General features: G+C 35.9%; 1 protein-coding gene across 3 annotated transcripts in view; it reads left to right on the top strand.

The window, feature by feature from the left end:
- SOX6 (SRY-box transcription factor 6) overlaps positions 1-12,361 on the top strand; it is a 370,313-nt gene that overhangs the window by 47,742 nt on the left and 310,210 nt on the right. For all 3 annotated transcript variants that reach the window (XM_068194094.1, XM_068194092.1, XM_068194095.1), the window contains exon 2: positions 3,205-3,275. The gene's annotated coding sequence lies outside the window, so the exon portion shown is untranslated. The remainder of the gene's footprint in view (positions 1-3,204; positions 3,276-12,361) is intronic.

Genomic DNA, 12,361 nt, shown 5'->3' on the forward strand with positions numbered 1-12,361 from the left:
ACATTCTCAAATGATATAACATGATGCCATGCTTTTGACTAAATGACTACTTCCATTTTTTGCTTCCAGGCTTCCTTCATGCTCACTAGTGACTGTACACAGGAAATACAGGCTACCTGTAGAGGCTCTATCTTAGAAGAATCAGAATATTTTAATTAAGGATTTTTTTTTAATTAGATGATTTTTTTCTGCTTTCCAAAACTGATGAAATTTTTTTCTGAAGACTGAGACCAATGGGAATTATTAAGAGCTGACTGGGTGAAAAGATAACTATTTTATAACTGATATTTGGCTTTTTAGAGAATTTTTTTTGGTTCCTACTGTCAGGATCCTACTGTCATTTAGTGATGTTCATAATCCATGTTATGTTCCAGTGTTGGTGTCAACATGTGCTTGCAAGACTAGCCAAGGGTTAGCTGCTTGAAAATTGAGTTATTTTGAAGGATTCTGTTAAATTGTTGGATGACTGTGTATTATTCTTAGGTCAATGGGAACTGGCAGCCTTTACTAATTCTTTAGCAAAGGTGCCTGAAATCAGAGTGTAAGCTGCTCTTACATCTATTTCCCCCCCCTTTCATAGTGGCCCTGGGAGAGCAAGTCTTTAATAAGGATGGTAGCAATCTTCTAAACATGCAGAAATTGCAGGTATTCAGAATGTTTTGAAAGCATTTCAACTGCAAAATATCTGAGTGAAATTTCTGGTGGGATTTGTACCAACTAAAACTACAGAATACTTTAAAGACAGTTTTGTCCCTGTATATGTTTATGCAACAGATCTTCACCTGTGTGGTCACCTGGAGTTCCACTCGAGACTTCTTAAGTGAAAATGGAAATGGTTTGAGCTAATAGAATAATGTTTTTTATTAATGTTATGATGTTAGTATTTGATGGACAGAAAGTTTTCTTTCTTTTCTTATTTTTTATGTGGATAAGAAAATAGGATTTATTTTCAGTTTAAGAAAAAGTACTTAGACATCTAAAAATAATAAAAGTGATGACAGCAATAGAATATAGGAATACAGGTGTAAGAGAAGAAAAAGTAGTTAGCAACCTCTCAGTCTAATTAGGTCACATGTATCTGTGTGTTAGCTATATTTTCTTTCTTTTGGGCTGGGAACTGTGCAAGGTAAAATGAATCTAGGCAGTAAGAAAAAGGTGTTTTCTTCCATGTAAACTCTAGATACCTCATACCTGAAATGTCACTGTGTTTCTGGTAGATTAGCCTGTTTTCAGCATTTTCCTTGTACTCTGCCTGTGTTTGTAGACCATGAGTATTACTGAACCCTTCCTGGACTGCACTATTTTATTACATTTCCTAAGGGAAAGTGGTTGAAGGAAAAGTTGCTTTTGTACAGCCTGCTAAATGCAACAGACACCTCAGCTCTGATGAGTCCATTTTGAACAGACCAGGCTCTTCAGGGCTGGGCTTTTCCCCCACCCTACCCAGCTCCATAATGGATAAGCCTGCAGCTGATTCACAGTTCTGAGGTGTTATCTGAGCAACAAGCCTTCACTGGCTCAGGATCACTGGGTACAGTTAGCCCTGTTCTGCCTTCTCCCTCACTTGCACTGTTGCTGTAGGAATTAAGGCTTCATACCTATTCTGCAGGATTTTTTACCAAGCTGAACTTTTTCCCTGGTGGATTACCAGAATACTAAAGCTAAGTTTAAAATTTTGTATGTTTAACCTTTCCCCCTGATTTCTTGCCCAGAAAAAAGGTTTGGTGCTTTGTTCCTAAATTCTCAACATGAGGTGGTGTGCATTAAAGTGTATTTATATTTTCAGATTAATTAACTGTGACCTTATGAACTACTGTCCTTGTTTAATTGGTGGCTCCAAAGCACACTAATGGCATAAATCAGATGTTAATGAGATTCAGACTTGCTTTTAAAATATATAATAACAACACTGCATTGATAGAACATATGAGATTTGTTGACTCTCTGTTGGTATTACAGGAGAGAAGACACAATTAAATGTGTACTTTCAGGATGGGGGAGGGCTTGGTTGGAATGAATAATATGCACTTCAGGGTGGGTGTATGAAATAAGGAGGATATTCTGCATCAAGATAAGTTTGGTATTCTCTCCTTGTCTCTAGGCACTCTGCAGTACTGGCTGGTGCACTTTAGGATACAGAAATGTTGTGGGAAGGTGTTTCTTAAAGATTACTGGGGGCTAAGAAAAATGACAATTTCATCTTTAAATATAGTTACATGTTTTTAAACTGAGCTTACACCCACTGTTTTATGAGCTGCAAATTAATCAGATAGCTCCCAGAGAACAAAAAGGTTTTGACCTAAACTAGTTGCCCAGGCTCCATTTCTATTTTCAGTTTAATGTTACCCATATCCATCCTCACATTTTGGAAAGAAAACAAGGGCTGTGCAACAAAGTTTCTTTGTTTTGCTAAGAACTAAAAATGTGTTGTATGTAGACCAAACAATAAAAATAAACTACTGAACTACCTTCTAATGCATGGGGGTTCTGGAGAGAGGAAACCATGGATATTTAGAGGCATAAAGTGAGTCATTGTGCTAGTTAAAGAATTTTATAAGGCGAGCTCTGTGGGTTTGAGTTGCATCTGTTACCTTTCCAACTAGAACTGAGGGGTATGCAGGAAAAAGAATGTTGGATTTAATCATGCCTTATAGTGACTGCATTGTACTTAGGCTAAGCTTCTAACTAGAATCTAGACCATAAGAGAACAAAATCATTAGTCTTTCTTCTTTGTATAAGTTTTGCCTTAGATGGGCTCCAATTAAATGACCTAAACAATAATTTTACACCAGGTAAGCTGCAAAATGCTGTTAACAAACTACTTAAATAAAAAAAAAAAAAAAGTAACAAGTGTTCTGTAACACTTGAGAACATAAAAAAAATCTCCAAGCCAGAAACCCCTTCACAGTTATTTTCCTTATTAAAAGATAACCATGCTTGCATTTATGACGGTTCTTAGAAGCCATAATGGACTGGGTTGCTATGGTGTGAGATGCAGAACAATGAAATAATTGTTTCTCTTGGTATTGGCTTCTTGGAAAAAAATTCTGTGTAAATTACTTGTCTGAAAGTGTGACAACAGTCTTGTGTTCTGTTTCATTTGTTTCGTGGTTAAAAATCATAACTATTTTATAGCAATAAAAAAGTAACATCAGCTCTGGGCTTTCTTTTGTTTCACCTTTTTTTTTCGTTTTATATTTTCAGGTCAGTTTCATGAATTCAAAAGCAACTTACCAGTGATTTCTGGGAGCTGGGGCTGATTTTCTTGTGTATTTGTAAGTATGTATTCTTTTCCTTGTTATGTGCATCTTTCTAATATTCTTTTGACATGGGAAATGGAAGCAATTTTGAAATGCCACTGTTGTATTGCAGTTTTAGTGTGCCCATTTAGCAAGAATTTGACCTCACTACTTTTTAACTTTTGGTAGGTTTTTTTTGCTACCAACTTATGCTTCTGCTATTCAAAGGAGCTACAAATACTGAATTAACAGTAAATATTATTATTTCAAGTTTTATTTTTGTTTTTTTTTAATAATAACAGTGATTGGAGAACAGCTTACACTAACACATCAATGGTGGCACTTGCTAACAACACCACTGCAACATATTTTTGCAATGAAAATAATTTCTAGAAAAAAACTGGGGCTGTAACTCAAGACAGACAGGACTTTTAGGGGAAATGCTGTATGGTGTTATTGAGGAAACACTAGCATGACCAGCATCTACTGAACTGAACTGAACATTTTTATATCCTTTGGAGAAATCTGGCCTCTATGGTTTCAGCAAGACCATGGTGATTGAGGTCACAGCTCAGGAACATGTTTCAGAGTATGCCCAAGTTCAAATACATCAAATGGGACTACACCTAAACAGAAATGCTTTGAGAAAGGGAAAACCAGAGGAGAGGATCTGGAGGAAGATAGTTATTAATAAAATAAATAGAAAGCTTTTAGAATTGCTGTTTTGGATGGTCCTCAGCTTTAGTCAAGTAAAATAAGGAAAATCTAATGGGCCTTAGAGTTGACATGATATAAATTATTGCAATACCTCACGTATGATGTAGTATAAATAAAACCAATCTATGCAGCTTGTTCTCTTAAGTTACAAATATAGTTTATGAATAAATATTTATTCAATCATTTGTGGAAAAAGATGTTCACAAAACTTCATTCATCAGGGAAAAAATATGGCTGGTTCTTGTCTCAATATGGAAATGTGTTCAATTTGTACTAACCCTTCCTCTTTAGAAATGTTCATTTTCACATATGGTTTTGCTATTCTATTTGCATTTTCCTTCATTTACAGGTCAGCATTTTTAAAATGAACATTCTCAGTCAGATATAAAGAAAATATTATCAAATAAGATAAACTGTTTAAAACCAAGTATTACCAGTGAAAAATAGTTTTGAGAAGGCAAAAGTGATTACTGAAGAGTGAAGAATTTATGTTCTTTCTGGCTTTGCTACTGCTTATTTTTTTTAAGCAATCAGTTTCTTTTCTTCCTTTTTTCTTTTTTATAAATGGAAATAGTAATATATTAATCTATACAAAGAGTAGCTCCTTACACCTCAATATACAGCACACTTTCCAAGGAAAAGGAATATTTCTAAGGAATAAATTCAGTAGTAGTTTCATGGTGAAATTTTTGTGTACCAAGCTAATTGGGTGAGAAGTTGTAGGTATTGTTCAGTTCATGTAGTATTACAAACATAAAAAGGGCTTTAGTAACTGTATTTTGGGCTGCTGCTTTGAGTCCTGCTATTCTTGGCTGACATCAACAAAGAGCTGCAGTAAACAAAAGTGAAATAAAAACGTACTTTGAAAACCATCCTTGTGTTTAGGTCAATCCAGTAAGTATCCACACTTCCAGGAGAGGTATGGGCTGTTTTGATCACACTACTGCACGCTGGCCACTGCAGGGAAGGCTGTTAGCACAGCTGAGACACCTGACATGTTGTGGCCACGAGAGCTGGGACATGGATCAGCAGCCTGAGCAACAAAGCTGAGGTGATGGCTGCATGAAAGGATGAGCCACAGCCTGACCTGTCACTGGTGTCCCCTGCAACCCAGGCCTCAATCACAGTGACAGGAATATCTGGAGAAGCCAACACTGTGCTGACTGTTCTTCTCTGCTTAAATGACTCATTTTAGTGTTTAACACTATATATCTAGAAACATATGCTAACCTTAAGTTCACATAAACTGAAAATAAAATGAAATGTAGGAGGTACATCTGATGGATTCAGCTCTGTGTTTCCTCACATACTGAGAAAAGCATTGAGGTACAGCTTCTACAGTAATACAGGCTTAGATCTTCTTAAATCATCTCTATTGTGCCTCTCCAAATTTACAAATAATCTGTACATGAGTTAGGCAGATACAGATTCTTATTGTGCAGTAACAGGATTACGTACAATGTCATAAATGAGACTGATAGACAAACAGGACAGGCTGTGACCTGAGGTACCTTTCCATTTAAAGATTTGATTTCTGCAAATACTTATGCATGTGAGCTGACCATGGAAGCTGATGGACTCAGGATCAGGGCCTGAGGCTGAACAAATAGCCCCTAAGCAAAGGAGGAGGTGGGAGCTTCGGGGGTTGGCGTGGAAGACAAGAAGTTTGCTTGTATAAGGAGTTTTGAGAATGAATTCTAAGCAGTATTTAAAAAATGCTAATGAGAAGTTTGTACCTTTTTCATGTTGTACTCTAATATTTGGGCATGTTTTTGTGGTGTGTTTGTTTGATCTGTACTCCAAAGGGAAGGAGTGCAGATCAGTGCTGGGAAGATTGATCTTTGAAACTCTGCATATTTTTATATGGGAATACAGCAAGATCAGCTAAATGCTGCTATAGGTCTATACCAAAGCTGTTTCAACCAGGGGCTATAATAACTTTTTCCTCAAATTTTTGAAAGTTTTGTCATAGATGCATTCTTCTGTAACATGTAATTAGTTGGATCATCCAGTTCAGGCAACTTTAGGATTTTTTGGTCGTTTGGGCTAGTTTTGTTCAGGGGAAAACAGGATTGATGATTCAAACAAAAGTAAATTTCATGGAAAATATGACATTTTTGCTTTTGTTTTATACCCACAGAGTAATTGTCCTAACTAAATGTTACCTTTTTTCCAAGAATGTGGTTTTAACATGGTTTAATTTATTTAATTGTTCTTCTCAAGTAGGTTTGCCCAGTAGCAAACTGCAATAGTTATTTAAAGATATAAATGGCAAAATAAATGTCATTTAATAACACAGCATTTAAACCAAATTTTGCTTGTACATCAGCAATTAGATGCATCTTGTTACTAGCAGTTCAGTTTCTGTATAAACATTTTATTGTGGCTTGGCTACAATGTGAAAACACTGACAGAGTGAGAAAAATATAACCTGAAATGAGGGGTGTTAAAGCCCATGAAACTTCAGTGTCTTGAGCTCTATAGTGGAAAAACCTGTGTAGAAAGCATGGCAAAAATATATATAATTGCTTTTGGGAATAAAATCAAATTTCTTTGAAAACGAACAAGAGGATTTTTATTTTAAGAATGTTTGAGAACAGAACCAGAAACACTTAGGGAGCACACACATGCACACACATTATGACACAATAAAACTGACATTGTAGGTAGGTAAATTTTATCTTTTCAAACACTTACTCTAATCAGCATATTAACAGAAGCATGCTTTGTTTCAAGCTCAATATTTGATATTTTCCCCCAATCTTATTTTTAAGGCAACATTTATACTTTTATTTTTGGTTTAATTTGTACTACTATTTCTATTGGTTTAATTTGGACTACTGTTTCTATTTACACCATGGGGCATCTGACCAAACAGATTTGTGCTTTGTATTTCTATCAGCTTATTAAAAAGGAGAAAATTACTTAATTGTGAATATTTGAATATTTGTATAACATAGTCAAAGAAAGCACGACTTTATTGGAGCAAGTGAAGATCTATGTCTTTGGTACTATTACCTTGTGGATTTAATAGATAACATGCAAATTACAGTTAATATATTTGGGAAAATATATGCTCTCTATTTTCCACAAAAACAATATACTGAACCCAAGTCTCAAAAATTGATATCCATTTTTCTCTTTACAAGACAGGGCTGTTAATCAGCATTTTGGTCAAGGAGATGTTTGCCAGCCTATCACATACCTCTTTCTCTAAAGGGCTATGTGTTTCAAAGTTCCCATTAAGATAGCACAGTGATGCCTAACTAGAATCTCTGCTGCAGCATCCATATCCTTTTAGCCATGTGTGTGCTGCAGGTACCAGAGGCTTTATCCTCTTCTGCATCCTTCCCAGCTGACATTGTGAAATAATGTGGTTGAACCATCATTTAACTAGACACCCAGCAATTTGAAGCTCTGTTTACCTGGGTTTATTCTATAAATGGTGAATATAAAATAGATTTCTTGTGGAACCCTATCTTGCTGTTTTTATGTAAGGGTTGCAACACACAATTTTTCTAGTAAGAAACAAATTTCCAGTCTATAACATGTGGTGTAAATAAATAAAAAGAAGACACCTGCCTTGAAGAATTTTTTGTCTGAGAATAATTTCCTAAATGTGCATATTTTAGTTGTTCTTAAGAGACATTAAGTTGAGTAGAAAGAAAATGGAAATGGGAAAAGCATTTCTTTATATTCAGCTAAAACCTGGTGCCCAAACACATTTGCCAGTGAGGATCTAATTGGTGCATTGTTTGCATCCATCTGGAGTTTTGTAGCTGTACCTGAAGAGAGGAAGGTGTGGGAAAAGGACTCAAGGGGAGGGAAAGGTGGCTGGGCCACTCCTTTGCTAAGAACAGGACAGAGCTCAAATACCAGAAGTTCAGTTTGTTTTTCAGTATCTGAAGTTCTCTCTCCAGCCTGTACTTCCATCTGGGATGTCTGATGGACTCCCCAGTGTGATTTTATCCCAAGCTGTTTGGTTGTGGGAGGTCACCTAGGGACTTGTAGTTCTAATAGAAGGAAAGTCTGTTGCCTGATGCTGGCACAGAAACCTGCTCCTATCTGAGTTCCCCCTTACCTTCTGAGTGCAGCAGACAATAATTTGGCTGCTTCTCTGCTGACCATGCAGGCTGTTTCTTGGTAATAAGTAAACAAATAAATGGGTACACAGAATACTTGTATTGTGAAAGCATTGTGTTCATTTTAGACAGTTTTTCTTATAATAAACAAATAATGCCCTTAAGCTACTTTTGGGATTTTGATATTTAGCATAGCACAGAAATCTCCTTCAGTTCTTTATGAAGAATGAAATGTATGGCACAAGAGAAAATACACAAAATTACAGTTTTAATTCACATAAACCCAAGGGGTTTCAGGCTATAAGACTCCTTAGCAGTTACTGGATCAAGGACACCAATGTGGGCAAGAGCACCATCCAACCAGCTTCTGACACATTGCACAAAGACAGGGGCCACACATGTTGTCTTTGCTTACTTTATGATGAAAGTGGAACCATTTAGTGAAGCTGCTGCTAGAAATGCATTTTCTCTTTCAAAGGGCTGTCATGCTCTGTATGTAAGCGGGGCTTCCTCGCTCTGCTGCTGCTCCATATGTGTGCTGGATGAGATCCGTGCAATGCACTAGATCCATCTGCTGTCTAAAAACTCCTTTGCAAAAGTGCTAAGCAAGAAAATGCAAATCCTCAGCCAAACAATTCTATATGCTGTTGAAGTTGTGTGCAATGCTTGGGAGAGTGGAATAGGAAGTATCTCTGTTAAGAAGCCCAAGTAAGAATGCAGAAGCAAAGTACTTGCACAAGGCCATACCTGGTCAGGTTTTCAGCAAGGGATTGGCATATACTGAGAAATATTCTGGAATAAATGGCTGTTCATCACAAACCCAAAGTTTCTGGTAATTTAATAACTACAATGCAGTATCTCAGGAAAGCTGTAAAGAGAATTTTCTTTAAGCCATGCTGTGAGTAATAAATTATATACAGTATTTCTCATTTTATGTAAATAAGACAAAGAATGTCTTATTCTACAGTATAGATGAACTATACCAACAGTTGATGTCAGCATTAACTTTTCAAATGATATTACTTACAAGGGAGAGAATATATAAAGTGTCCCCAGACAGCTTCATTTTCTTTCTGTATTCCTAATGCCCATCTACCAATGGCTGTTTGATTCATTTATTGACATAAAACAGAATTGCTTAGAACTAACCACTCATTCATCATAATCGCAGTTACAAGAGAGAGCAGGGTAAGAGGTTAACTGCTTGCTAGATGTATCAAGATCTTTGGTATATACCAAAGCCTGACTCAATAGGAATCTGATACTGGTCTGCTGAAGGTAAAACATAAGTGTTAATAGCTAAATAAGAAAAAAAAATTGATAAAGACTGTGCTGTAAAACACATTTCTTAAGTTAATTAAAAAGAGCTGATCAAAGCAAAGCCCACATTAAAAATGTTACTTTATAAGATATTAAAGATAAGATAAAGTCAGTTTTTAAAAATAAGTGAATTTTAAAAAAATCAATCTTTTTTTTTTCTTCTTGGCAATGCTTTAATGAATAATTAAAATAAAAATAATATGAAAGTATTAATTTTTACTTTTAGTAGTTTAAGTTTCGTGCCCAGTGATGAGGAATTGATATTTTTATATGTCTACATTAACAAGACATTGAATAAAATCAATTTGAAGTAAGTGGGAGCAGCTCTTGTTCTTAATACATGCATGTGATGGATTCAGTAGTGTGCATCATAAAATATTCAAAGGCCACACTTAATTGTGTAAATATAATCTTGGCTCTGAAACTTGGTCTCAGAGATGCTCCCTGCAGGATCCCAAAAGCCCCAGGGAATAATTAATCCAATTCCCCAATGCTAAAACAAAGCAGGTTACATGAGTTTTATCACTCACTCCAGCCTTTCCCAATGAAACAGTTCATAAAGTGTAAAACTTCACTCGAAGTTGTTTTCGGGAGCTGACACATGGTCTTGCAGGGCAGCAGAGTGCAAAGGAAAAGCTGGCAAACTGGCTGTGTATAGGAAATTCCTACTTTAGCATATTTTCTCTATCAAATGCTTTACTAGTTTGGAATGTAACAGTTTTTTAAAGAGAATTGGTCACTGGTATGACACAACTACAGTTAGATCTGCTGAACTGATCAGAGTAAAGTTCAGGAATCTGAAGCCAAGCATAGTAAGGTGAAAGTGGAGTAAAAGTTCCCCCCAACAACTTTCATAATTAACTACCTAAAACTTGGGAGGTGTTTCTACAGAGGGCACAGGGAATCAGAAATGTGGTTAACTTCAGAGTGCAGGATATTAATTCTTAATTCTGTTTCAGCAACACTTTTATGACAATCACATCAGGCAGCCCTTTGCCTTTCAGGGACAAGTGAAAATGTTCCAGAATTTACCTGGTGTAGTAAAAAGTTCTGTGATGTCCATTAATTCACTCTTGCTTCACCTGTATTTCTGAGATATATTTTAGACTAGAGCGCCCTACCTTAACAGAACACGCTCTATCAATTTCTTTTAAATAGGACATTTTCTCTTTTCTTTGTATGCCTTTTGGGTTTGTTTGTACTCTTTACACTGTGTTTCTTTGTTCCATCTTTACCAAGTGATTATAGTTTGTGTAAAATCCAGTCGAGAATTTAAATAGCTGAAATTATTCTAAGATGCAAATTCTTATTTGTCAACACAAGGTTTCATGTCACTTTGCAGCTTCTTAACCCAATATTTTTAAAGTATTGTTAGAAAGTCTTAGTTTTATGGAACATTTCCTCCTCCAAATCAAGATACAGATTTTAATATTAATTTTTGAAAAGCCATTTACCCTACAACCATATTGAATCTCCCCCACGCCCTACATTCACTAAAGAGAAGTTATTAGAACTCTCTGATCCCGTCTTGCTTGGGCAACTTTTTAACATTGCCAGGTTATTGGCCTTTTAATTAATTGTACATTAAGGTAGCTCCCCACCCTAGCAAACAGTCCATATATTTCCTTACTGTGTTCACTGAAGCCTGAAAGTGTATCTGTGTTGGTAAATTTATCTGTGTTGAAAGGAACCCTTTGCCCAAAGATTTGCTTGATGCAAACTCTGGTGTATTTACTTGGAAATATCAGATATTAGTTGCTGTCCACTCAAAGATTTTTCTGATTCATTATGGGAACCTAATATGTTCTTAAATTTTTGGGTCTTGAAATGTGATAAAGAAACAAACAAACTGCGTTTCTGATCCTTGTCTGCCCCATTCCTAAATAATCCCACCTGGGAGTTGACTATTACCATCATCATGTCTGTGTATAATTTTTCTGTGAGTTACTTGTTTTTTGATGTCTTGTTTTTCAAGATGTTTTTCTATGGATATAACTTTAAGTTTAAGAGGATGATGCGGGAAGCATAACCACACACATTCAATTATCTTTTTTTGGGGAATTCCTCAAAATAGTTGGAAGACCTGTAGGCTCTCACTCCAGATTCCAGATTTCTACATTAGATAACATATATGTGTCCTCCTCGCAGGTAAACTTGAATAATTATGTAATTATGGAAAAATAATAATTTATCTTCCTGTAATTTTTTAAACTGAATTTATACATTCTGATTGCCACTGTTTGCATTATGGTTTTGTTTCATGTTGTGCAATACTGAGCAGTAAGTTATAACAATAATCAGTGTTGTGCACTGTTTTAAACATTTAGGCAGAGTTCACACATTCAAAGAAAGTTGTTTTTTAAGACCTCATAGATTCTTGTACTTCACCCCAGAAACATGCTAACCTAGCCTTTTTTTAATATTTTCCTCCCTTTTCTTTTTAATTCTGGTATTTTGTTTCCATGTGGGAATAAATCCTCCATTCCTCCAAAACAGCCATCCCTTTGAGATGTCTGTTGTTCATGGGTTTTTCCTCACCCACCCACCTGCCGTTAACTATTTGGTTACCACTTGAAATACTTCATCATCGAGATTCAAACTCATTGTCCCGTGGCCATTGTTGCTTAGCAGAACACCCATGCTTGCTTTCTACACAAACACACTCACAAATTAATAACTGAGTGGAACTCCTCCTCCTCTGTGCTCCAGAAGGAGCTGCTCCAAAAAGAAGCCATTTATAGTATCAATAAGCTGCTTCTCCAAACCATGTACAGATGTGTTATTCAACCAGTTAATATTGGGGTAGTTAAAATCACCCATTATTATTTTTCTGGCAGATTTTGCCACTTCATTAATATCTTTCAACATACTGAGTTGCTTGGCTGTTCCTTCTTTTACATGGCTTATATCATATCATGCCATCACAGCATATTCTGTAGTTTCGAGTTAATTGCCCAATTAACAGTGGTATTCATGAAGTGCTAGGAAAATTCCACAACTAAT

This window comes from Anomalospiza imberbis, chromosome 6, assembly GCF_031753505.1.
Source record: "Anomalospiza imberbis isolate Cuckoo-Finch-1a 21T00152 chromosome 6, ASM3175350v1, whole genome shotgun sequence".
NCBI classification, from domain to species: domain Eukaryota; kingdom Metazoa; phylum Chordata; class Aves; order Passeriformes; family Viduidae; genus Anomalospiza; species Anomalospiza imberbis.